We start from the raw sequence: 24294 nt of genomic DNA on the forward strand, positions 1-24294 counted from the left end.
TTAGAGAACTCTAGTATTGCTACTAAAATAATGCTTGCATCTGAACAAAACTGTGTTCTTGGAATACAGTCAGTTGTAATCCATCCCCACCCTTCAGGACTTACATTCATACAGTTTACTGAGCCTTCTAAATCTGGAGCAAAAGGCATCACCAACTCAAGTTTTTTTCAGGATGAAACTGACTTTTAAAATGCAACTTTAAAAACTAACTTGCTTTAATTGGTGTTCCTTTTTTTTTTTTTTTTTTTTTTTTTTTTTTTTTTTTTAAGTGGCCTCCTCTGAGTATTTTTCTTCCGTTGAAGTTTAGAAAGATTGCTAGGTAGAAAATATCAGCATGACTAAGTTTCCGACCATGTGAATACACGCTGTACCACACTTCAATGCACTCAGTTCCTCTGCATTACCTGACTGGGGCTTCTAAGTGTCTGCATAAACCAATGAAATCAAACTTCTACCAGCTTACACTGTATTTTTCAACAGCCCTAAGCCAACTCTATGACCACAATAAACACCTCTCTCCTTCCTCAACAGGTCTGGTCTGCAATTTGGCCACACAAAAACTTGTGCTGGCACACTGACTGAGGTAGCAAAGAGGCCAGGAGGAAAGGGTGGAATCCTGGCCAAGGCTGCCCCTACACTGCAGAAGGAAGCGACCTCTGACACCCGGGATTCCCCTGCAACTGGCGTGACATGCAACCTCCTTCCGTCTCATCTCCTTCTGTTTCTAATTCTTTTGCTCAACTCATCCTCAACTGAACCACTGCAGAGTATGAGAAGAAACAAACCCTGGTTATTTTTCAGTTTCTGTAATTACCTGAACTGGCACACTGCTAAACCACAGAATACTCATCCTAGTGCTAAGCCAGGACAAAACTGCAGCTCTCCCGTTACACTGACCTTACACCTAGCACGGATTTTGCCTCTGTGCTTCATTGAAAAGTCTGGGCAAAGCATTCTTGTAGATTAATTTCTGCCCAAGGCATGTGATGTAATTTAACTAGGAGACAGAAGAAAACAAGTACTGCACTGACCAACTTATCACAATCTTGCAAATTCACAGATTAAAACAAGATCTGTGTAGTAAAAATACCCAGAATTCAGTAGACACTAGTAAATACAGAACATTTACAAAAATGACTTTCTGATGTGTCTTCTTCCTTCTATTTAGTGACTTTTTGCTTAAGACACTAATCATGACAGTCTATTATATTCCCATATTATCTTCCCATTCTTCACAGAAGTGTATTTCGGGACCCTCAGGGAAGTTCACCTGGTTTGGCCACGTCAGAGTACTTAAGACGAGGACAACTGTGAGGGCTGTTCACTTCCCTCTCCTCTGCCCCCCAATATCTTTGTGATGTATTCACAGATAAGTAACTTGAAGCACTGCGGCAGCTAACTAAAACCACTGCACCACCAATAAACGGTCTGATTGCTTCTTACAGTATCCACGTATTTTAAATTTTAAATGTATCCTTGTTATTTTCCTTCTAATTACAAAAGAAAACATGTTTTTGTAAGCACATCAATTTAGGTATTTTACACAGTAGTTGAAGGGAGTCATTTACCACTCCTGTTTTTAGCCAATTTAGCCATTTATGATTTAGAGAAACCATCAAACTGCACACCCTCACAGAACACAGCACTCCTTTAATCTTTGCGTTATGTTTTATTAATTATAATTCCATAGAACCGATTAACCATGAAATTCTGAATTCCAATCATTGCTTTAATTCAGATTATTCAATTTCAAATGTTAAAAGTTAAAACTCACTAAAGGCATACAGTTTGGCTCAGCTCGAGATTAACCTTTACACCTAGTTATAGTTAACCTGTCCATATTCACATGTAAACTGATGCACTGGCATCCCATTTTGAGCACACACGTAGCCCAACAGAAACAATTCTACCTGCCTGTATTCAGCTGAATCCTGTGGAGACTTTGCAGTAATTTGTCTCATTTCTACTATATTTGATCTAGGATTCAACATCCTAAGCAGAAGTTTAAAAAAATTACCATCCTCATCCAAAGGCTTTGAATGGATGTTTTGATACAGTGCCAGGATGGAGACCAACAGCTATTACTTGCCACACTAAAGAGTCCATTGTTAATCAAGCAATGCATGAGGCTATGAAGACTCAGTCAAATAAATCCCGTTGACATTCGGTTTTGATTGCCAGCTGAGCAAATCCTGATTTGCTGTGCTTCTTCCCATTTCTTTACATCATGCTGATCTGCCATTAAATTCCAGGTAAAGTTCTGCTTCTGCCGGCTCCCTGCCATGTTAGTCACACTGCGAAAAGACGACCGCAGCTTTGACTCCACACGCTGCCCATGCGGCCACCGCAGGCACCGCTCTGCCTGCACTGGGGCTTCTGTGCTGAGGTGTGAGCAGCGGCTCAATGCAGCAGCACACCTATGCCTCAGCTGCTCACTCCCTCAGATGTCACCAAAATACCCCAAAACATCCAGCCCAGGTGAGCTACATGTACTCTCAAATCCCAGAAAAAAGCAAGTACATAGGGGACAGATGACAGCGGCAGACCTCAAATACAGTTCATCATTCATGTGCGTTACCAAAGCTCTAGCTTTTATTTAAATTGATCTGATTAGCTATATGAGCAAGGATACGTGTGCCAGTACTGAACCCACTGGATATGTGGTAACAATGTACCCCAGGATACTAACCTACCCAACAGGTACGACTAGAGGTTTCTAAAAACCATACAATTTTGCTAAGAACTTACAACGAACACAGTAATTTTTTTCCAACATTTGCAGATACATTCCTATCTTAACAGGATCTCACAAAAGATGAGCTTTTTAATCTTAAGTGCAAAAACTAACTGAGGCAGTACAAATTTCAGACTGAAAGGATCACAGCCTCGCTTCATAGAGGGTTCTGGGAACTGCCTTCAAGTCCTAATAAATACTGACTCATCACACAGGTCATGATGTGCTTCTCGTTCAAAAATTCTAGACTTTGGAATCTGACCTTCTGCCCTATTCCTTCGTTTCAATCAGAACACCTTCTCATCTAGAAACATGTTCGCAAAAGTGTAACACTGACCTAATTCAGCAGTTACATTCTATACACACCCCCACAGATTTATCATTATCCTCCTCCTCTGTGCCTTGTATCTTTCAGGAAGGAGGAAATGATTTATACAATCAGAAAATAAAACCGGTGGTCCCAGCAACTTGCTCATTAACACTGACAGGCACTAAAATTGAAACATATTCATGATTCATAATCTCTCATCAGTAAGCTACTATTCTGGAGAGCAAGAGGTGCCTAACATACAATGGTGTTTAAAATATACCCCATCAGCAGCAATCGGAGAAACTGGTATTTAGTTTAAATAATTTATATTACAAAGACAATTCATTAATTCTCCCAGTAAAGAAGTGCATTTGGAACTTGGGCAACTGCATCACGTTCCAATACATTATGTCAATATAATAAATTTCTAAGTAATTGAAGCCTTATCATGTAAGATTTCAAGACAGGAAGATTTTGAGCAACTATAACCAATATTAATTAAAACTACTCCTATTAAGAATCAGGTTAGCCAAGTAACCTTTTCCACTGATCTTTCCATGCCATGTGTCTCAAATTAAGATAGTCAGCAGCACAAGTTTCTGGAATGTTGGGAACATCTGTGGAAGTGTACACTTCTATTTGTCTTCAACATCACATGAGAAAATAAAGATGGATATCCTCAAACACACTTTAGTTTCTTCAGAATAAACATATATACTTAATTTCAAAATAACGTTGAGACAGGTGGAGACTAACCTACATCTACTTAATGGCATGCAACTTCACTCATCAGCAGGTCCTATACCAACCACTCACATGAATTGAGCGAACTGTAAAAGCACAGAGAATGAGCTTCCGTAACAAAGCATCACCTTCTGCTGCCAGGTCAAGGGGAAAGCAAAGGGACTGCAGCTCTCAGCTGCATAAGTACAGTCTCAAAGAAGGAGTTGCCTAAATGCATTCTCAAAGGAGGAGTTGCCTAAATGCATTCAGATCGCCCAGTACCAGCTATGCAGCATTCTATGCTGAAGAGACTGCACACGAATGCTTCAGAAAACGCTAGTTTTAAGCAATGATGTGTCATGCTGCTTGATCAACAAATACAATTTGCGTTACACGTTTAGAAATGTGACAGCCTGATCCTACTGTCTTCCACCTGTATTTAGGTAACTCTGGACTTTATACAGAAGTCTCGTGGAAAATTTAAAGTTCTAGGGACATTCAAAGATTGAAGCCTTAATGTGAATCAAGATCTGGAAAAAACAAAGTTCAATAATGTGAGAGAAATGAAAGCGTCTAATTCATGTGTTACAAGAAGTATAATAATAATTATGTGTGGCGTAGTTCAAGAACGGGGATACAGAAATCAGCATTTTTTTCAGTCACTTAAAAAACACAATTAGGCCTAGTAGTATTGATGATGTAAAGAACAAAATTTTATGATAGCTTTGTTACTGCAAAAGCAATGTGGATTATTTCACCTTTTGAGAAGTTTTCTGAACAGTAAGTGGGACGGGTTTCCCATGTAAACAGACATGAGACATACTGATGAAGAGCAGAATCTGGCTACATTTAACTCTTCCAGGTGTAATAGTAAGCCTAAGGTAATGGTTCACATGGACAGGCTCATCAGATGATCAGAAATAAAGCCTCTTCTCACATTTCCATGCCTGAAGTTGCCCCATGAGTCCTGATCTTAAATGCCAAGGTAAAAGCCCAAGAAATTTTAATAAAAGCAAACTGTATTCAAGTTAAGGCTGAGAACTCAGTTTGGCCCTGCACATCAGGACAGTAAAAAAAAAAAAAAAAAAAAAAACAGAAAAAACACAACACAAACAAGGATATCCTTTAGAACATAAGAAGGATTGTCTTACTTAAAGGCAAGAATCAATAAAGTTCAGTCCCAGCATACCAGTGGGTACTTAAGGTACAGGATGCTTTCTCCCCAGAGAGCATATCACCGAGAGGTCAAGTGTTCAGATCATACACACCATTCCTCTGGCTACCAAACAGAAAAGTCAATTTTCGTTCCTATTCTGAAGAAGAAAAAGTGTTTTGCTCGTGTGACGGTAGATGAAATGGAATGCCAAAGACACAGCACCAAGAAATAGTACAGTCAATGCTGTACATACAAAACCAGCAAATATTAGGGCAATTACCAGGCTCCCTTCGGCCGTGGCCTTGCTACGGTCTTCTGCATGTACATGTTCAGGACTCTGCCCTAGACAGAGCTTGGAGTGGATGGCCTCTCACTGAGCATGACTGTTCCTTCATTCATGGGAGCTCTCAATGTGAGCGCCCCTGGCTCAACTGGTATCAAAGTGTGTCCTCAGCGACACTTAATACAGCTGAATGACGGATGAAAGATGGATGTAAAATTTATAGACCCTGCAATTCTGTTTCTTAAGTACTTAAACACTTCCAGGTGATCAAGAAACTACATTCAAGCCAGCAGTAAGTAGCGAGATGACGTGTGTTTTATGCTGAGAGAGGATGATTTTGATCACAGTAGTAAAACAAACCAGACTTTGCAAGCAAATCAAGGAGTCAAGTAAATAAAGAAAAACATCAGTAAATGCATGCACTATAGCCTAAGAATACCACACTTAGTAACTCACAGTCACTTCTATCTGGAAAATGCTAACATCTGTTTTAAAAACTGTTTAAATGTTTTGAGCTATGACTTCCATTTACTATACAGACCTTGAATTCACAGTGAATATGCAAAAAAAGTGGGTAAGATTTCCTTCCACCTTATATTAAAAGAACAAGCTTCAACAGGAAACAACCTCAAGACTAAAAAAAATAAATAAAAACCAGTTCTAAGAATTCTGTTACGTATATTTACTTCAGAGCCATATTCAATCTTTCCCAGCTAAGCCACACAATGCTATACTTTTTTTCCAATTATGCTACAGTTTATTTACTTAGGAAGCTGCCCTTCTGCATTCCAAATATGTATTCCTGGCAATAGAGCCAATTAGGATTGAGTTGATAACGTGGGTCCAACTGCAATCTTAGTCCTTTACAGGCCGCAGTGGAACACTATAAGCAAGGACAAATCTTGGTTTCATGTTTATATTTAGACAGTGCTCTAGATTTATTAAAAGGAATATACACATTTGCAATTGATACTCTACCATCTATGGAGATACTTTATTATGTCTACTTATTGCCAGAGCAAGAAAGTAAAGAATATGTCTAATGTTTACAACAAGGATGGATAAAATGCTCTCAGTTCCTTATTATATTTGTTGCTCAGTCATGGCCATATTAAGTACTTCACAGTGTTTATCCAATTCTAAAATGGATGTAGTAGTTACAGCTCTCAAAGCTATAAAGTTTATAGTCCGTAATACCTTAAGAACCCTGCTTGCTGCTTAAAAAATTAATCCAAATTTTAATAATTACAAGATGTTATGCTATTAGACTTTTTGAAAAGATTTCGTTTTGCTTGATTTTGAAAAGGTATAATTAACTTTTAACGTTACTTCGCATTCTACTTGACTGCTCTGCCTTTTTGCTACAAAGAGCATTATTATTGGATGCTCAAAAGTCAATGGGAAAAATCAAAATACATTCTCATTATTATGGGTGGAAAAAAATAAAGCCTTAATTCCACTTAAAATTGAAAGCTTTTCTCAGCAAGGCATGAATTCCTACGGCAAAGCACTAGGGAACAGAGGAAATTTTAAAAAATTCCTAACACTGAGATATCAGTGACCTCCTATGAGTTGCCCAAGCAAAAGGAGAATGAAAGGTTTGGGGAATGTGCAGAATTGGATGCATTACAGAGTCTGAAACAGACAGCAGACCAGACACTTATGTTTACACAGCAGCACTCATCTTTGTGTCTTCTCTGCATGGGGATGCACACAACACAGCCTCCAATTCTTGCCAATTAATACTCTTTTTAAGAACAGACACTATGTAAGTCTGTAATGGCATTGGAAGTTTTGTTCTTGTTCTTCATTGTGACATCTAGCAGTGGATCAGGAAACAATAACTGGACAGGAATGGTAACAGAGGTAATTTTTTGGCACATTGAGTCTTTAAGACTTCCATTGGAATACAAAGCTTTGTATACCAATGCAGGTAGTAAATAACAGCTCATTTTTCCTGCACTTCCAAATACAATTAATTTTTAGGTAAACATATTACAAAATACTAACAAAACAGAATGAAGTGTTCCTAAATCACTCCCCTCCAATTCATTTAATGTACAGTCCACAAATTTATTTTAATTTTTAATCCTTATCTACACTTACGTATTTCCCAGCACAGGCATATTATCATCATACATAATTAAGAAATATATTTAAAATGTCCTAGCAATCATTATAGAAATCATTAAACAATTCAACCTTTTTTGCCATATTAAGTAATATTTCTGCTCTGAATCTGATGCATTTTGTGTTATGATATTGAACACAAGACAAAAAACTGTTTCCAGTATTTTTCCTGTAATACATTAAGACAAATTACAAAAACTCTTGTGTGAAGCTGATCTGAGTATTTAGTATTTATACTAAAATATTTAGTATGAGATAATCAAGAACCACAAGGAATCTATAGATGTGACTTCTACTAGATCTTTGAAAACAGGATATAGTCCAAAATAGCACAGAACGGAAGAGTCGGGGGAATAGAGAGAGGAAATCAAATCACCATCTCTGGACATAAACCTGTTAGTTGCCATCAACGCAACTTCCTACAGTCCAGTAAGTAAGATCAATTTAATATTTTATCATGAACGTGAAAGGTGTTACAAGTTACCTTAATTTTTATACTGCATTTTTACATGCTTTTTTGATTACATTTACAACAAAACAGGTTTTTCCAAATAAAATGAAAAATATATATCCAGTGATTAAATTTGAAGCTACTAACAGGGTTTTAACAAACAGGGACAAACACTCCTAGCCAAACCCTACAGGTTATCAGTTCTCAATCCCATATTACTCATTATTACTGATAACTCAGAAAAAGCTATAAAATCTGTCATAAATTCTACACGTGGCACACAAACTAACGGGGCGATAAACACAGATTACTCTACGATGAGTTCTCATTATCATCTGATAAGCCTGGCACAATAAAATGTGCACTAACATAGCTAAGTGTCTGGTCATTTGACTAGAAAAAAACCTAAGGTATAGTTTTTTTTTTTGTGTATATTGGGAAACATGACTGGAAGAATACTTATTCTAGAAAAGCAACCAAATGTGAACACCACAATTGCATGTTTTTAGCAAGTATAAATCTCTGGATTGTTATCTCTTTAAAAGAAGCGTTATCATTTTGGTTGCAGAACTGGTAAGAAACTTGTGAATTATAGCCTTTTACATCTAGAAAAACAAACAAACAAACAAAAAAAAACAAGGAGCAACAAAGACACCCTCCACATGAATTAGTTGCCTGGTGAGAAGAGAGTGTTACATGCTGAATTAAGTATCTGAAGCAATTACAAGACTGGCCACAGGACACAGCATCCACTTCTGAGACAGCCTGGTTGCTCTGGGGTTTTGAACGGCTGTTTATCTCGCTCCCTTACAGCGAGGGAATAACGATGTCCTTTTCAGACTTATTTCTACTCTCTTGTTCAACTTTTGAACCTATCAAAGGAGAAAAACAACTGAGAATTCAACAGGCGAGTACTACATGAGCTGCGTTTATAACTAACATTTTATTTTCAAAGAAAAAAAATCATTGCCGATTATGCACGTAAACCAAGTCATAAAGAACAGAGAGGACCTGCTGTCACCCTACAACTTTTGAGGAGAGGCGTAGTTTTCCACACAACATATGTCCTTTACAGTGCGGAAACCCCAAGTTATAAATACAGTAAGGTATTATTTCATGCTAAGAGATTTAAAGCAGCAGACTGCAAGAACAGAACCAACACCTGAAATGTGCGTTTTGCAGAAGTTTGGCTAGTTATGCACAAAAACATTTCTTGGATGTTTGAAAAAGTACACAAAGCTAAGAAGACCAGCTGATACCCCCCTCCCAACTGTAAGATACATTTTCAATTAAAAACTAATGCCCAGACACATAAACCACCTTTAAACATAACTCTGAAGCTAAACAATGAAGAATGATAAATTCACTAACACTATTCTTCATACCAGGTGAGAAAGGATACTGAATGCCTGCACAGAACACTGGGTAACTCCATCCAGTGCCATTCTCCCAGGGATAACAATCTGGAAGGGGTTAGGAATTGTAGCTTCTGACACAGGAGGAACTAAGTACTCTGACACTGTAGTGGTTTTGCATTGGAAATTTTAGCAGCCAGCAAATACAGACAAAATACAAAGTTAAATGGGGATGAATGTCCAGGCTTAGTATGTTTGAAACAAAATGAGTAATAACTGGGTGTAAAAAAATTACTACCAGCTATAAGCAGGAAAGAATACTGGTAAGCCTTTATTGTTAAAAAACAAAACCAAAAAAAGCACCTCATCACAAAGCCCTTAAAAGGAGTCAAATCATGCCAGAAAAGGTGCAGTAGAAACTTATTTTTTAATTTTTACCCACAAAAATCTAGGTGGCTGGTTGGTTTTATTGGTGGTGGTGGTGTTTTTTTTTTTAAAGCCAGTACTCAGCAAGAAACTACAAGGTAATGTTAAAACAAACAAAAACTGCTTTCGTTAACATGTAACCTCCTAAGCAACTCAACTAGACGAAAATGGTTTATTGCCTTTGCATTCTTCTGTGTTGAGGAATTTCCATTTTTAAAGCATTAAAGCAAGTGCTCGAGAAAAAGGCGGCCAAAAGTTCTGTTTGTAAAAGAACTGCCAGTCTCACTTTTGTTTTGCCTTTGAGAGATGAATGTCATCACTACATTTTTCGGTAGCTTAAGCCTAACTTGATCTTGTTTGAATGTTGTATCATTATCCATAACTTTAGTTCTACAACTTACGTAGGCAGCTTTTCTTGTTATTTCAGGTTGCATTAAGTTCTATAGTTTCCTTCTAAATCAGGTCCTACTGTTCACCAGAGAACAGCACAAGTTTTGTGAATTCCAAGAAGCGTCCACAAAATAATATAAAGTTGTTATTATGGAACTGGGCTCAAGCCCTTAATGACTGTTAAGGCCCTTTATCCTCCAGCTCTAGTGACATTCAGAACTTCCTTGAAAACTGTTCTTCCTTTGCTGCAGGGCTCACAAAGAAATCTCAGGGGTTTTTAGCACCTTTTGTAAGCAAAGAGCATGAAGCTGAAACCAAGAAGCATACAGCTCCTCCTCCAAGGGAAGAGTTAGGGATAATTCACACATCTACAACTGCAGACAAAAACAGAAGAAAAGTTGGAAAAAAAAAAAAAAAAGTTTAAATCAAAAGTACTCCCTTTGATCTGCTATACCAGAGCAGTTTCATACATTTCACAACTTCTTGCTGGGGGGATAGAATGAAAAAGGTAGTAGCACTTCAGCATTCCACCCCTGGGAGATCCCGCTCAACGCAGAGCTGTACAAATGTTCACGTTACTATTCCTCATGCTCTGTGCCGTCCCTGTGCTTGGTTTCTGCCAGAAAGACATAAATACATAATGGCTGCTGATATTTCTGCTGTGGTTTGTGTGTTCTACCAGGCTACGTGTAGATGCTGCATGGCCTCTCCTACCTTCGTTCTTTCTCAAGTAGTGGAAGGGAAGCTTAATGGCATCTTTCAAGTTCATTTCAACTATGGCTTTAGAACATGAAAGTATTTATAGTATAGCACACTTAAGATTCCAAGCAACTCAACAGTATAAATTATACTGTAAGAATTCTGTTAGAAAAGTGAGGTTTGAAGTTAGCCTGCCAAATCAGACTAGACCCTTCTGACTCCCTTCGTGTTTTCATGTTCTATGCAGAACTCATGGGCTTCTCCAAGCTACTTTAAACTTAACATTAAAGAGAATTATTCGAAGTCTATATTCATAATGTCCCGTGACATTATCAATACCTTATAGAAGTTCTCCCTTAAACAAGAGAATTCAGAAAACCTACTGCTTGGTTTAATGCAAAGAGTTAAAGCATCTAAGCCAGATATTAATTTGGAAGCATTTTATACTCTTGAATTATGACAAAGTTAACTTTATGAAATATGTACACATTTTAAAATCCCTATATTCAAATACTTTAAATACTCCCAGTATTGTACCAGTCTTCATTTCACTGAAAATTCTCACTTTGCTTTTCATGTAATATTGAATTAGAAAGCACAAACTAAGCACAGGCACTCAGACATCATCATCAAGAATAAATTAAAATACCTCAAATACAGGTGAAAGTGTTACCAGCATTAAAATTTATCTTTTGGTTATATGCTGCTTCTTCATAATTGCTCAACAAGCTTAGCCAAACTTCCAACTAGTTTTCAACGTACCAACTGCCTACCTCAGCCTGGAGAATTTGCAGAGAGTATTTTTTTTTGAAGACTGTCTGCCTGAAACATGCTCTATTCCAATTAAACTCATACAAGCCATCTGCCCAAGCAGGCTGAATGGTCCAAGAAACACTGAAAATGATCTATCTGCTCCAGAGGACTTGTATAACAAATCCCCTTTAAAATCCTGGCCTCTCTGAAGGGAAATAAGAAGTGGCAGCAGGAGCAACAGTTTTGTCTTCATGCTCCTTCTGCCAGTACAACGAAGGTGGTTGTTGGATTTAAATGCCAAAAGGTAGTGGCAGAGGAAGCTGGATACAAACAAGTAAGGAAGCCCACTGAATGCATACAAAGAACCAAGCAGGGCTGAAAACAGGAGAGTTATTTTCATACCCACAGCCCAGTGGCTCCACTGTTCCAGAAACTCAATATTCCTGTAGCCGTAAAACCTATCAGAAAGCATGCCATAACCTCCCTTTTTGGGAAATGCAGAAGATAACCATCTACTACTACTACTATATCCAAGGACTGAGCTGGGGTTCTTAAAATTCCATTGCAGTTATGACTAAAACCCAAAAACGTATTCTATTAACAAAACACAAAACAGCCCCCCTCCCAAACACACAAAACCAGAACAAAGCCACACAACTACTCCTCTCCCTGCATAGAAAATGGTTAAACACTAAATCACATAAGCCCCCGTGCTAATGAGCAGCACCTCCCTTCAGTACAAAAAAAACAGACTAATAAAAACCCCAGTTTTCAGCTGAATCCACGAACAGGCCAGGAGAGAACAAGAGCGTCCAACTGTTCATTTAACACACAGTGCCTACAGTGGCACAATGCAACAGTGACAGAGCTTTACCGTCACAGTGCATAAATTAAACTCCTCAGCTTGCATTGTTGGACTCTCAGTGAGAAAAGGCAACCTTGTTCCCCAATAATAGTATGATACCCTGGTCAGTTTTTAAAGAAATTCTACTGCATTTCTACACGTGGACAAGCCTTAGCTGAAGGTACAGTTTCTCAGTCTGTTTGAAATCAGGTAAGCCTCAACTGTCAGGAGAAGAGGAGGAGAGTGATGTTGTTTGCTTTCATCCCAGCCACCTCCTCACTGCTAGTATTAGCCCTTGCATCATCGCATAGTCAGCCACATCAAGAAACCATTCTGACTGAAAGGTAACTGGGGAAAAGGAATGAAAATTATTTTAGTTTTCATCTGGATCACACGCCATGTGAACACTAACAATGGCACAAGAAGCAGGCAGAATATATATATATATATATATATATATATATATATATATATATATCCCTATGGATAGAACTGACTCTTTTAGCATCGGTGCAAAGCCATCATGAAATACATCTGAGAGAGGAGGAAAAGAAAGGACACACTACTACATGGATAATTATTTAGCGACAACAGCAACCAAAGCTCACATACACCAGAGCAGAGATGAGTCTTGACAATGCAGAAGCATCATGAGGACCGATACTCTTCTCAAGCATAATGAGTACACAGGAAAAAGCACACAGAGAAAGCTGATTAGTATACAATAAATGCCAGGAATGTCAATTCATAAATAGCACAAGTTCAGTCATGAAAGTCACATTAACTAGCCAGAGCAAACAGGGCAAAGGGTGAGAAGATTACAAAGGTAAAGGCAAAAAATCCTCTTTGCCCTGGACATTATGGTAACACCACTGGAATGAACAATAGAAAATGACACGCAGACTCCACCGAGTCAGGAAAATTGATTTAGCAGCAACACTTTGAATAGCCTCACCACAACCTCATAAACCTGTGACAAAGCAGGAGGTAAGGTACAAGATGTAACACACAGAAGCAGGCAGAAGTTTTACTTCTGTTGACAAAGAAAATGGCCAGTTACAAACCCATAGCAAGACTACATAATCCAATTATTGTCTGCAGACACAGATTAAAAAAAGAAAAAAAGGAATTGGGGGTTGAGAGTGTGAGTAACTGACTACAACAGCTGTATCCACCGTGACAGCCAAAGTCTCACCACCTTTTAGCAAAAGGAATTTTCATATAACAACACTGTGTGTGAGATACAGACAAACAGACAAACATTCTCTAAACTGGTCAAAGGCTCAATGTGCCATTTTTCTCCTGCACAATTTGCGATTTTCAGAGTGAACTAGTTTCCACTAATTTAAGTTTCATCAAACTAAAGTTTGCTTCCATCAAACTAAGTCCCCTGCACGGACAGTTATCAACTGAGGGACAAGGAAGAACAATTGCCCATACCTTATTTGTTGCAGAAACAGTGTTCACAAGAAAATAAACAGAACTTCAGAGCCAAAGGGAAGCCTCACGGTTTTAAGGCAGCTATATGGAACCCCTGAGAACTGAATTCTGCCTGTGTCTTGTTCATACACGTTGCTGGAGGAACTATTTTTTTCAGATTAATCTCTTCATCTTCTTCCCATTTTTCTAGGTATTGAGCTACGTGGGCAAAACTGAAGCAGAGCAAAGAAGCAGAACAGCAACTTAAGCCAAGCTGTGTCTGTAACAACAGAACATCTAACAAAAATCTGTAGAAACATTACAATAGGAGGCACTTTTGAAGCTTATGGCCACTGTGTCATAATTCCTCATCAATAAAACAAAAGACAACACAAGCCTTTTAATTTACGGAGTGAGTGAGAAGTAATACAGTTATGTTTGGGAAATTTAAAGGTTGAGAGTGAAAAGCTCCTGTATAGGTTATTAATGGATTAATATATCTAATCAGTATGGGAGTTAGACAAATGTAAGACATGCATTTGCAAAATTAAGTCAAAAGATAAATGACAATACTGAATGACAATCCCACTCAATCTTCCAAACTGATGGAGTCAAGGATTCAATGGGAAGAAGAGTTCATAATTAACCAGGGGAAACAGCGGCTAATGACAAATGTAGTTCTTGGACTGCTGAATTTTCCACCTTCACTTAGAGAAGTCTTCTTAATTCACCTGTAGCTAAGTGAAAATTTCACCCTTAAATCATAAAATGCTTACATCATTTATGACCTTTGCACTTTTGCAAGGCTCTCTGCTTCATTTGCTTTACATTGCACACAATTTTCAAGAGACTTCCCTGAGCCACCTGATAACTCAACCGAAAAATGCATGATGGAAGCATTTTAAAAATCAAGCTTTGAGTTTTACCAAGGTACTACAAACCACAAGCCCTGATGAAATAATATACACAATAGATGGGTGGAAAAAAAGTAATACTCCTATCTGATTTCTATTTAACTCTTAACTTGGGAGTAGGCAATGGGAAAATTAAACTTTTCACTTGCGTTTATCAAGTATCTGACCAAAAATACAGTACCTCATATTTACAAGCTCAACAATGACAAAACAGCCACAAACAATACATACCTGTGACAAGTTGTTGTCTGTAAATAAGACACTTACTTCCAAGCAAGGAAGTCTTCCCCAAAGCATGCGCCCAACCCCATCGATTTTGGAAAAATAAAATATTAGCTACCTGGCAGCATGCAGGTATGACAGAAAGATAAAAAAACTCCAAAGGAAAATGGACATTAAAACAGTTAGGCAATCCAAATTTACATGTAACATTGCCAAGGAAAAAATGGCATGAGAAACATAGAGTGGGCTAAACAGAAGATATTCAGGAAGGAAAAGAAGAAAAGGAAAAGGCATAATTAGTAGTTTTATGAGATAAATAAAATCTCACCATGGAGCAGGTAAGTAACACTAGACCACGCAGGCAAATAAGATCAAACTCCAGAACTTTAAACAAACAAACAAAAGTTAATTTATTAAAACACTTTTTCATGATGTATAAGATATCTTAATAGAAAACAAACATTCCCAGAGGTTGTGAAAGAAACACTGAATTAATTTTATATCTAATATAGCAGTCTACAGAAACGTACCCCCAAAATAATTTCTTCATAATTCCTACAAATAGACGGAAAAACTTGCAACTGAACTGTTTAACGTGGTTGTTAAGGCTTTTTCTCCTACTTCAGGTGCAGAAGTTCTGAGAAATTACATGTGTGTCAAATACACCAGAGAAGATTAAGTAGGTATGGAACAATAAAGAATCCTAGTGTACGACTGTCATTTAGAAGTTAAATAATACACAGTAGTCATATTTAAAGCAAAAATTTGAACTCAGAATAACAGAAAATACAAATAAAGAGACAGTTTTCATTTTAAGTGTGAATGACTACTTTGTATCGTATTTTCAGACTCATGAGGAACCACATGGGCTCATCAAATTTAAAACGCTCAGACTGTTTTACATGTAGGACCACGTAAAAACATACTTCACAGCTTGAAGCAACTCTCACAGCAGACTTAGCTTCTCTGCTCCCAACTGTTAAGTTACGTGCTACTGGACTCAATAATGCATATAACTTCTACAACATCTCAGTCTTCCCAGGTGATACACACACCTAAGCAAACACCTAGCATTTAAGCAAACAGCACATCAGGTACTGAGTACAATTTCAATTTTATAAATGTTTTACCTCATCTATCTCTCCTTCATTTGTGCCCAAAAAGTCTTCAGAAACCTGAAGACATCGGCTTTATTTACACTGAATTTTCAATGGTAGCAGTTTCAAAGACAACTTTCAGAAGTACAAACAAATCTGCAAATCAAACTGATTTTGGCTACTGCTTGCCAGCAACAAAACAAAACTAACAGGTTGGTCATCCGCTATTGTTATTCAGCTGCCTCCAGGCTCTGTATCCAGAAGTTACTACTGGTTCTCTAAATACTTGTTGCACTATCAGGAAAATATGATGAAAAAGGAAAAATCATGACAGGGTGCATTACCAAAATCTACTTCATCCAGCCAAAAATCTTAGGATGGGCAGATAAGTGAAAAACTTCAGTGGCATACCTGCTAAGCAGGGGCTGATACCGAGCACATTTTTTCCCCATGGCTGAAAACACGAGTCATAATAACTTTGCTTACCACAACAAGGTCTCCTTCCCTCTTTCCTGGCTTTCCTGCATCCATTGCCACTGAGGAAAACAAAGCTTTTCATTTTTATTTCTGACCTATAAATTTTATGAAAAAAAAAAAAAAATAGGTGTTTTCCCAATCCTAAGACAAGCAAGGAGAGGTAAAGGAATTAACGGCTTCTCAAATGCCATAAGGGGAATCCATGTTTCAAGTTACATCTTCACTAGACGCGTTACAAACTGTCAACCACAGCAATCTGGCTAAACTGCAGTAGGAATAAAAACAGAAAGAGTTTTCAGACAATCTGGAGGTTATCTCCCTCTTTAATTCCATGAACTATCACGAAGAAACTCAAAGAGAGCAAGAGAGCTCTAACGCACTGAAGAAATCTGACACTACCACCCTACCTAGAGAAAGAAGTCTGTGCATCACCTTAAAAATATCTGATGGTATACGTGTGTACGTCTGTATAAACAACTACATGCAGCAAGGAAGAACACCTGGGATTTTAAGGTCCCACTGTGATTAATAAAGCACTGTCTGGAAGATGAGTGCAGGCATATGCAGGGCTGTGCAAAAGTGGAGCCTGAAACTACAGAATAAATCACCAGAGCTTCCACCTTCAAGCTCCAGAGAGTTTGTGTTATAATTTGTAAAATAAATAAATAGAAATATTGTGGAGATTGTCACAGTTAAAGGATTCAGGAACATGCACAAAACAGAAAAGTCAGCAATCACCAGCCAATTAACATTCTACTTCTAAATTAGAAATAGACAAGGTCTTCTAGCAAACAAAACTACAGTTTAAGCTTTTTTAGCTGATTGGAATTATGGTCTCTCATCCCCTTATTCACCTAAAATATTAAGCTAAGCAGATCCCCACTCCTTATTTAAGACTCAAATTCATGGTCTTCTTCTGTTTAAACTTTAGTAAAAATTGAATTAGTTCATTGCTACAACAGCAGAAAAATTAAAACACCAAAAGATAAAAGGCTCATCTACTGAGATGTCAGTATGTTTTGACACCAGTGTTCACTCTCATACTATGTTAGAAAAATATGAGACTTTCTCCCTTCACTGTAAACATTCATTTCTAACAAAAGCAGGCAAAAAGTGAACTTCCACCCACAGCCAATACAAACCCGTCACCGCTGACCTACACCACGGTGCTAGCAAAGGTGCTCACCTCCAATCAAGAAGCCCATCTGGTAGGGATCCTACTCCCAATCTGAGGGATCCTACCTGGCACACAACACGACTTCGCTCTTTACGGAACACATCTTAACACTCCTTTGTCATTTCAGAGTGTTATAGCTAAGACCACTCTACCACAAAATAACACCTTTACCTCATCCCCCCTCTAGTCCCATTGAGGTTAGGCAAAAAGTTGAGTAGCATCTAAGTGTCTTAAGGATTGAGGCCTACAGAATTAATAACATACATTTCCATGCCTTTTCATGGGGGCATTCAGCTGTTACAAAGTGTTACTTCTGTAAAAGAAAGCCTCTTCTAGGGAATATTTTCTACTAGTTTAAGTTTGGGATATTTAAATGGGAGACTAAAGAAAAGTTTGCTGTGAAATTGTCTACATGAACTTTTCATTATCTTGAAGTGTTCATCTTTAAAAACAAACAAACGAAACAAACAACAAAAACTCTTTAGTTTATAGCAGAGTTTGTATCGAGGAAATATTTCAGAGGTTATAACAGAGAGAAAGAGAACACATGAGCAAATATTAAGGAGTCATATGTTTGTGCCTTGCCTTCAACATATTTTTGAGTATCAGCTTAAATTTTTTTTAGAAAAAAAGTTGAGAGCTCTCCATTCATAGATGTACATCTTTAAGAAATGATGTAATGTGGAATTCCCCTCCTATGAGTAAATTCATGGCTAAATGCTGGCTACCAGACAATATTATTTACTAAGATGTCAAGTAAGGTTAAACTTAACTTTTTTTTTTTTTTTTACATGCAAGAAAACCACATTTTTCTATTGGCAGTTACATGTGTTAGGAAAATGAAATCACAAAATAGGCTTACATATTGTTTTGTAAACAGACCAAGAATGCCACAAACAAAAGTATTCCACTCCAACATCCCTGATAGCTATGCATTACTGTTAAGCAGTTTACATTTTAACTTCATGACAAGAAGTTGAAAATACTAGCATTGAAAACATGACTAGATTTTAAAACAAAAGGTATCTTACAGATCCCTTTTAGAGTTGTAATAACAAAGAAGTAAAACAAAAGCAATTAATCAGTCTCACAATTAATAACAACTTATCCTTGAAGAAAACCACAGTGTGGTGAAGTTTCCTTTAGAAGCAATACACAAACACACACACACGTATATTTAATTCCCAGCATTCCCATTTTTATTTGAAAACACATCGACAGCTGGTAACCAAAAAGCTTTGATACCAAGCCGACTGACTTCAACTCTCAAATAAAACGAGACTAATGGGCTCATATAAAGAGAAAATACCAGAAAGTTCACAACAGAAAATGCAAAAGGAACTGTCTGTGCTGTCAAGCTCTCTCTCTCAAAAAAACTACACTAAGTTACAACTGTCTACTTGAAGATCTTACTTACCTTCCTCCCCTCTTCTATTGTGCGGAAAGTTACTAACAGCTCTCCTGTAACCTCACCAATACTTAGATTTTTAACAATTTTACCAAAACGTATTTGCTACACAGAAAGTGCTCAACATGCAGAGTGGGGCCCAAGGGACACTGGAATGTATAGGAAATGCAACATTTGACACTTTGCGGGAGTAAAGTCACAACAAAACGGCTTTCTGCCACTATCTCTTCACAACTCTAAACAAGAGGACCTAAGTCAAAACATAGTCTTGTCAGGAAGTGCAGAGGGAATCTTTGTTAATGCTATTCCCAAGTCAAGCTACAGCCTTGAACATAGCAGAACTTTAAGAGACAGCCAATATAAAAGAAGAGTTTTAAAATGACAGCTCGACTCATTATGAAACTGTAATTCCTTCTAACAGCATAAGAACTTTAAGATGGCCCTCCAGGAATAAGAGAACAAAAACTAGACTTAATATATGGATGATGTTACTGCGTTTTTGTAACTCGTGAATTCAAAGCAGCTCAAACTTTCCAGGTCATTTGTACAAAAATTTCAGTCTCGTTACATGCAAGCATAGGTTTATGAAAAGACCTTCTTTCCAACCCTTGCTGCTCTATGAAAAAAATCACTTCTTACAGCTCCCATTCTGCAACACAAAGGTTTACCAAATCCTCCTTCCTAAACCTAACTAATTACCCGGCCAGCCCACTAACCAACAGACATTTGCCGCTATTGGATATTGCGGAAAAAAACAACCTGTTAAGCATTCAAAACAGAACAGAATAAAGACTGTGATCAATGTTCTACACTGATGGGACAGGGCAGGTACAATACCGTAGCTTAATTTTTATCTCTTTTCTCATTAGTTTGTGTCAGGGCGAAAGCACGCATAGCAAAGTTTAGTTAGAAAAAAAAAAGATGATGTTGCGTATTTATATACCACAAATGTTATGTATGAAATAAGGGAAGTCCACAGCAATGCACACAGCACTGCTAGTTTTGTAAAAGGCAAGGTACTACAGCAAAAAGGGGACACTATCAAGTTTAGTTCCTATACCATACCCTCAAGTGTTTTGAATAAAACGCTGAACTCCACTTTAAGATAATGTGGATAATAAAACTGGATGCTCCTATACAGAGCTTCAAGCAGAGATGTATCCATGGCGTAAGAAAAACATGGATGCCTGAACAAGAGAAAGTACGTCCACTTATGTTCAAATTAATACAAATGCTAATGTCCAGGAAATAAGTTTCTAAAGGACACAAAAGCCTTCACATGTGCAACTTCCCAAGTGATCAGAATCCCAGTGAAGTTTCTTGTACCTTCAGATGACCACCTAACACTGGTCTCTGCAAGTGCTGGGTAAGCAAGACTACTGGTTTGATTAAGCAATGTTTGTGCTGACAAGGAAATGAATTAAGGTAAATGTAATAGTTTGTGCTGGGGGGTGGGGGGTTGGGTTTCTGTTCTGTTTTAACCATGCTTTAAGGGAACAACAGTAAGGGACAACTTTGATTCAATTCCTTTACAGATGTGGCTAACCTGCTCAGGACATTTTTCAAAATATATCCGCAGTCTAGATCTATTAGGATATATGAAAGAGCATCTCTGAAACAAAACCAAACCCACAAAGTACTGCCAAACACAATAGCACTCACTATTCAGATACCTGAAATAAGTTCTTAACTTACTTCTAAACTGGAGAGGGAAGAACAGAAATATTTCCCAAGCAACTTAAAAAATAAAATACCAATACATGCCTGGCAGAAATTTAACTTCATAGCCATTTAAAAATAAATTGTTCCAACTAACAAGTGACTGAACTCCTTGTTTTTATTCAAAGTTGTATTAATACTGCAAAGTCCTAAACTAATTTAAATTTTAAATTGAAAGGTGTCTGTAAAGATGTCTTGGAAGAAAGGTACCTTTACTTTCTAAAACATCTGTATACCAATCCAATATTTTCATTTATCCTGAGTCTCTCTCTTAAGAATTCCAGCATGTTAAATAAAACAGATAAACCTAAAAGTGTGTATTTGAACAGAGACAAGTTGCACTGGCCTACTTCTGAATACAAATGCACCACAATGTGGGAAAGAAAATGTTTACATAAGGGTGATGGTGTTCTGCAGATATAGAAACAGTAAACAGCTTTGGTACCGCTATCCTCATTGATTACCACCTCCAGATGTAGTCTTCCTGTCAATTCAATGGGCAGAAGTATCACCACAAGGGCAAATTCATCAAGACATGAAACAGCAGCCTGGAAAGATTAAAACAGAGACTACCCAAAAGAAATACCACGAAGATAGTCTAAACGAAGGGCAAGAAGAAAAGTACCAAAGATATTGAAGAGAGGAAAGTTACTATCTTACATGTTTATTTTTAGCTATATTTCCCCCCTCCAAAACAATCATGCTGATCTGTGAGTTTCTTCCACTGCAGCTTTATGATTATGTTTATGTTTTTGTTCAAATCTATCATTAGGCATCACTGTGGTCCAGGGTATTGCAACAGAACAATCAATGCATGTACTCGACGTGCTTCTCCAAAATTCTTGATATTAGCTATTGTACTCTGTTGGTTCCAGAAAAAAAAATGTTACTTTGACTCAGAATCAAAAGTGTTACTTTCAAAACATAACAACAAAACAAACAAACAAAACCCCACTCATACATGACTTAGATTTTGCTGAAATAAGTGTGTTAGCTGCCTACAGTCACCCCTAATATTCCTTACTGTCACTTGAATTCCATAACTGATACAGGTCAAGCCTCCAAAAACCCATCACTAGGCCCTTCCTAAACATAACAACTTCAACATCCATTTGTTGGGCATTTGAAAAGCCTGCTGGAAAATGCAGATTACCTGGTCCAGCCGTCATAACAAGTATTGCCACTTGTATACTTAAGAAACCATCTTAACTAAATTCAAAAGCTTTTCAAAAAAAACAGGCCCCAGTTCTGTAACTAGGTCAGCAAAAGTGGGCCTTGTGCTAGCTTTGATCCTGTGACTTCAGAGAGGTCTTCGGGCCAATACAAATGTCCGATACGAATACAACTGCAGAACTGCGAATGTAAATCAGGTTGTACAGACAACATTAGGACAGCTGAGCCTGGGAGTCCCTTGCATATTTAATTAGAAGAATTCTTTTTTGAAAGCTTTTTTGAAAGATTTTATTTTCCCTGCACAGTTGTGCACGTCGCCTATCGGTGTACGTCTTCAAAACACTCTACTGAACTTCTGAAAGGAGTGAGCTGAAAATCAAACATGGCATCTTAAAGTCCACCTCAACTCTTCTACAAACAAAATCACTTAAGATCGAAACAAATAATTTTGCGAGACTATTCTCTCGGTATCCAAACAATGGTGCATGAAGTGGGTCGGCACACGTTAACGGGGTGATTACCGACACACGCAAAAACCGGCAACCCAGCCTACCGGCGAAATCCTCGTTTTTCTCGAGGACAATAACAGCGACCGGCCGTGGCCAACCTGCACGCTGCCACCCCTGCCTCACACCTCGGACAGGGGGAGAGGATGGCGTCCCCCAAAATAAATCGCGACAGCCGAGCCCTAACTCGGAGGAGAAGCAGCGGAGCGAACTGGAGGGAGGCGACGCAAGAAAGCCACGAAGGTTTCTTCGTGCATCAAAATAGGCTAGCTGGAAGCCGAGGCTAGAGGAGTGGCCTACGTGTTAATAATGTTTACAGCGGGCGTGAATGAGCTGCTGCTGGTGGTGGTGCTTTTCATTGAGACCGGAGCAAAAGCGCCTCGGCAGGGCCTGATTTCCAGGCGTCGCCCGGGCCTAGGCGGCTCCAATCACTCCACCTCAGTAATGGCGTTCGGTGCGGAGGGAAGCGAGAACCGGGGGCTGCCAAGCGGGGCGCAGCGCTGCGGGCAGCCCCTGGCCCTCCAGCGGCCGAGGGGGCGGCGGTGGGGCTGTGTCGGCCCGGCCGGCCGAGCCCCCCGGGGCGGGGGAGCGGAGCGGGGGGCGCCGCCGCCGCCCGCCGGCAGCCGGGCCGAGGCTGAGGAGCCGTCAGCCATTTTCCCTTGCCCTCCAAAACACCGCCGGTGCGGGGCCGCACGCCGGGGGCTGCCGCCCGTTATCGCCCCCCCACCCCAAACGCCCGGCCCGCTGCCCCCGTCCTCCTCCTCCTCCTCTTCCTCCCCGCTGCACCCCGTCCCCGGGGAGAGCCTCGGCCCCGGCTTGCGGCACCGCCGGCCGCCTCCACGCAGCCTCTCGGCTCCTTCGCTTCGTCTCCCGGCCCCGCCCGGCCCCGGCTCCCCGCCACTCACCCCCGCACGGCGTCCCCTTGTCCCGCGGCTGCCGCTGCGACGGCCCGGAGCCCTGCCGGGTGCTGCCCGAGGAGCGCGGCCGGGGGCTGCCTCATCCCCGGCGGCCGGCGGGGCAGGGGCTCATGGCAGGCCCCGCGCTCCCGGCTTGGGCGACGAGGGGGGCGGCTCCGCTTCGCCGGGCGGCCGACGGGAGGGAAGGAGAGGAAGGAAGGCGACGAAGGGGGGCGAGGAAGGAGGGCGAAGCCGCCGCCGCCGCTCTCGCTGGGGATCCCGGCGCTGCCCCGCTCCGCTCCGTCCCCGTCGCCGGCGGCTCGGCCGGGGCGTTTTTCCTGCGTCACCAGCTCCTGCCCGGCGGCCCTGGGCTCCGGCTGCCGACGGGGCTCGGCCGGGGCCTGCGCGCTCCGCTCCGCCCCGTCCGGGCACCGCGGGTGGGGGGGGACGGAGGGGAAGGCGGAGGAGGAGAAGGAGGAGGAGGGGGGGGGGCGCACACACACGGCACCCCTGCGCCGCTCGCCTCGGGGGCCCGGGGCTCGGCTGGGCGGGGGCGGGCAGGAAGGAAGGCGGCGGCGGCGGAGGGGCCGGCCCGGGCGGCGGGGAGCGCTGGGCGCTGACGGCTCCGTGCGTGGGGGAAGGCGGCGGCGGCGAGGAGGGAGATGGGGAGGGACGGAGGGGGAAGGGAGGGAGGAGGCGAGACGCGGCGGCGGCTCCTCAGTCTCGCGGGGCCCTGGACAAGATGGCGGCGCCGGCGCCAACCCCGCCGCGCTGAGAGGCCTCGGTGGCGGCGGCGGCGGCGCGGCCCGCTCGCGGCCCTCGCGCGCTCACACGCACGCGCGCGGGAGAGACACGCGTGTAACGGGAGTGGGGGTGGGGTGGGGCGTGTCGCGCGCGCGGCCGTTTCACGCCGGTTGGGCTCGGGCGGGTTCCATTGTGGCCCGCCGGGCGGGCCGCGCGCGGGGCCCGGGGAGTGACGTCACGCGGCCGGGCCTCCGCCTCCCTCTCCTCAGGGCTCCGCCGAGCCCCGGG

At 40.6% G+C, this 24294-nt stretch overlaps 1 protein-coding gene across 2 annotated transcripts in view; it reads right to left on the reverse strand.

Moving 5' to 3' along the window:
* Positions 1–23462, reverse strand: part of USP9X (ubiquitin specific peptidase 9 X-linked) — a 101154-nt gene extending 77692 nt beyond the window's left edge. For both annotated transcript variants that reach the window (XM_035315988.1, XM_035315987.1), the window contains exon 1: positions 23272–23462. The gene's annotated coding sequence lies outside the window, so the exon portion shown is untranslated. The remainder of the gene's footprint in view (positions 1–23271) is intronic.
* Positions 23463–24294: the final 832 nt, after the last annotated feature.

Source organism: Oxyura jamaicensis, chromosome 1 (genome assembly GCF_011077185.1).
Source record: "Oxyura jamaicensis isolate SHBP4307 breed ruddy duck chromosome 1, BPBGC_Ojam_1.0, whole genome shotgun sequence".
Lineage (NCBI taxonomy): Eukaryota > Metazoa > Chordata > Aves > Anseriformes > Anatidae > Oxyura > Oxyura jamaicensis.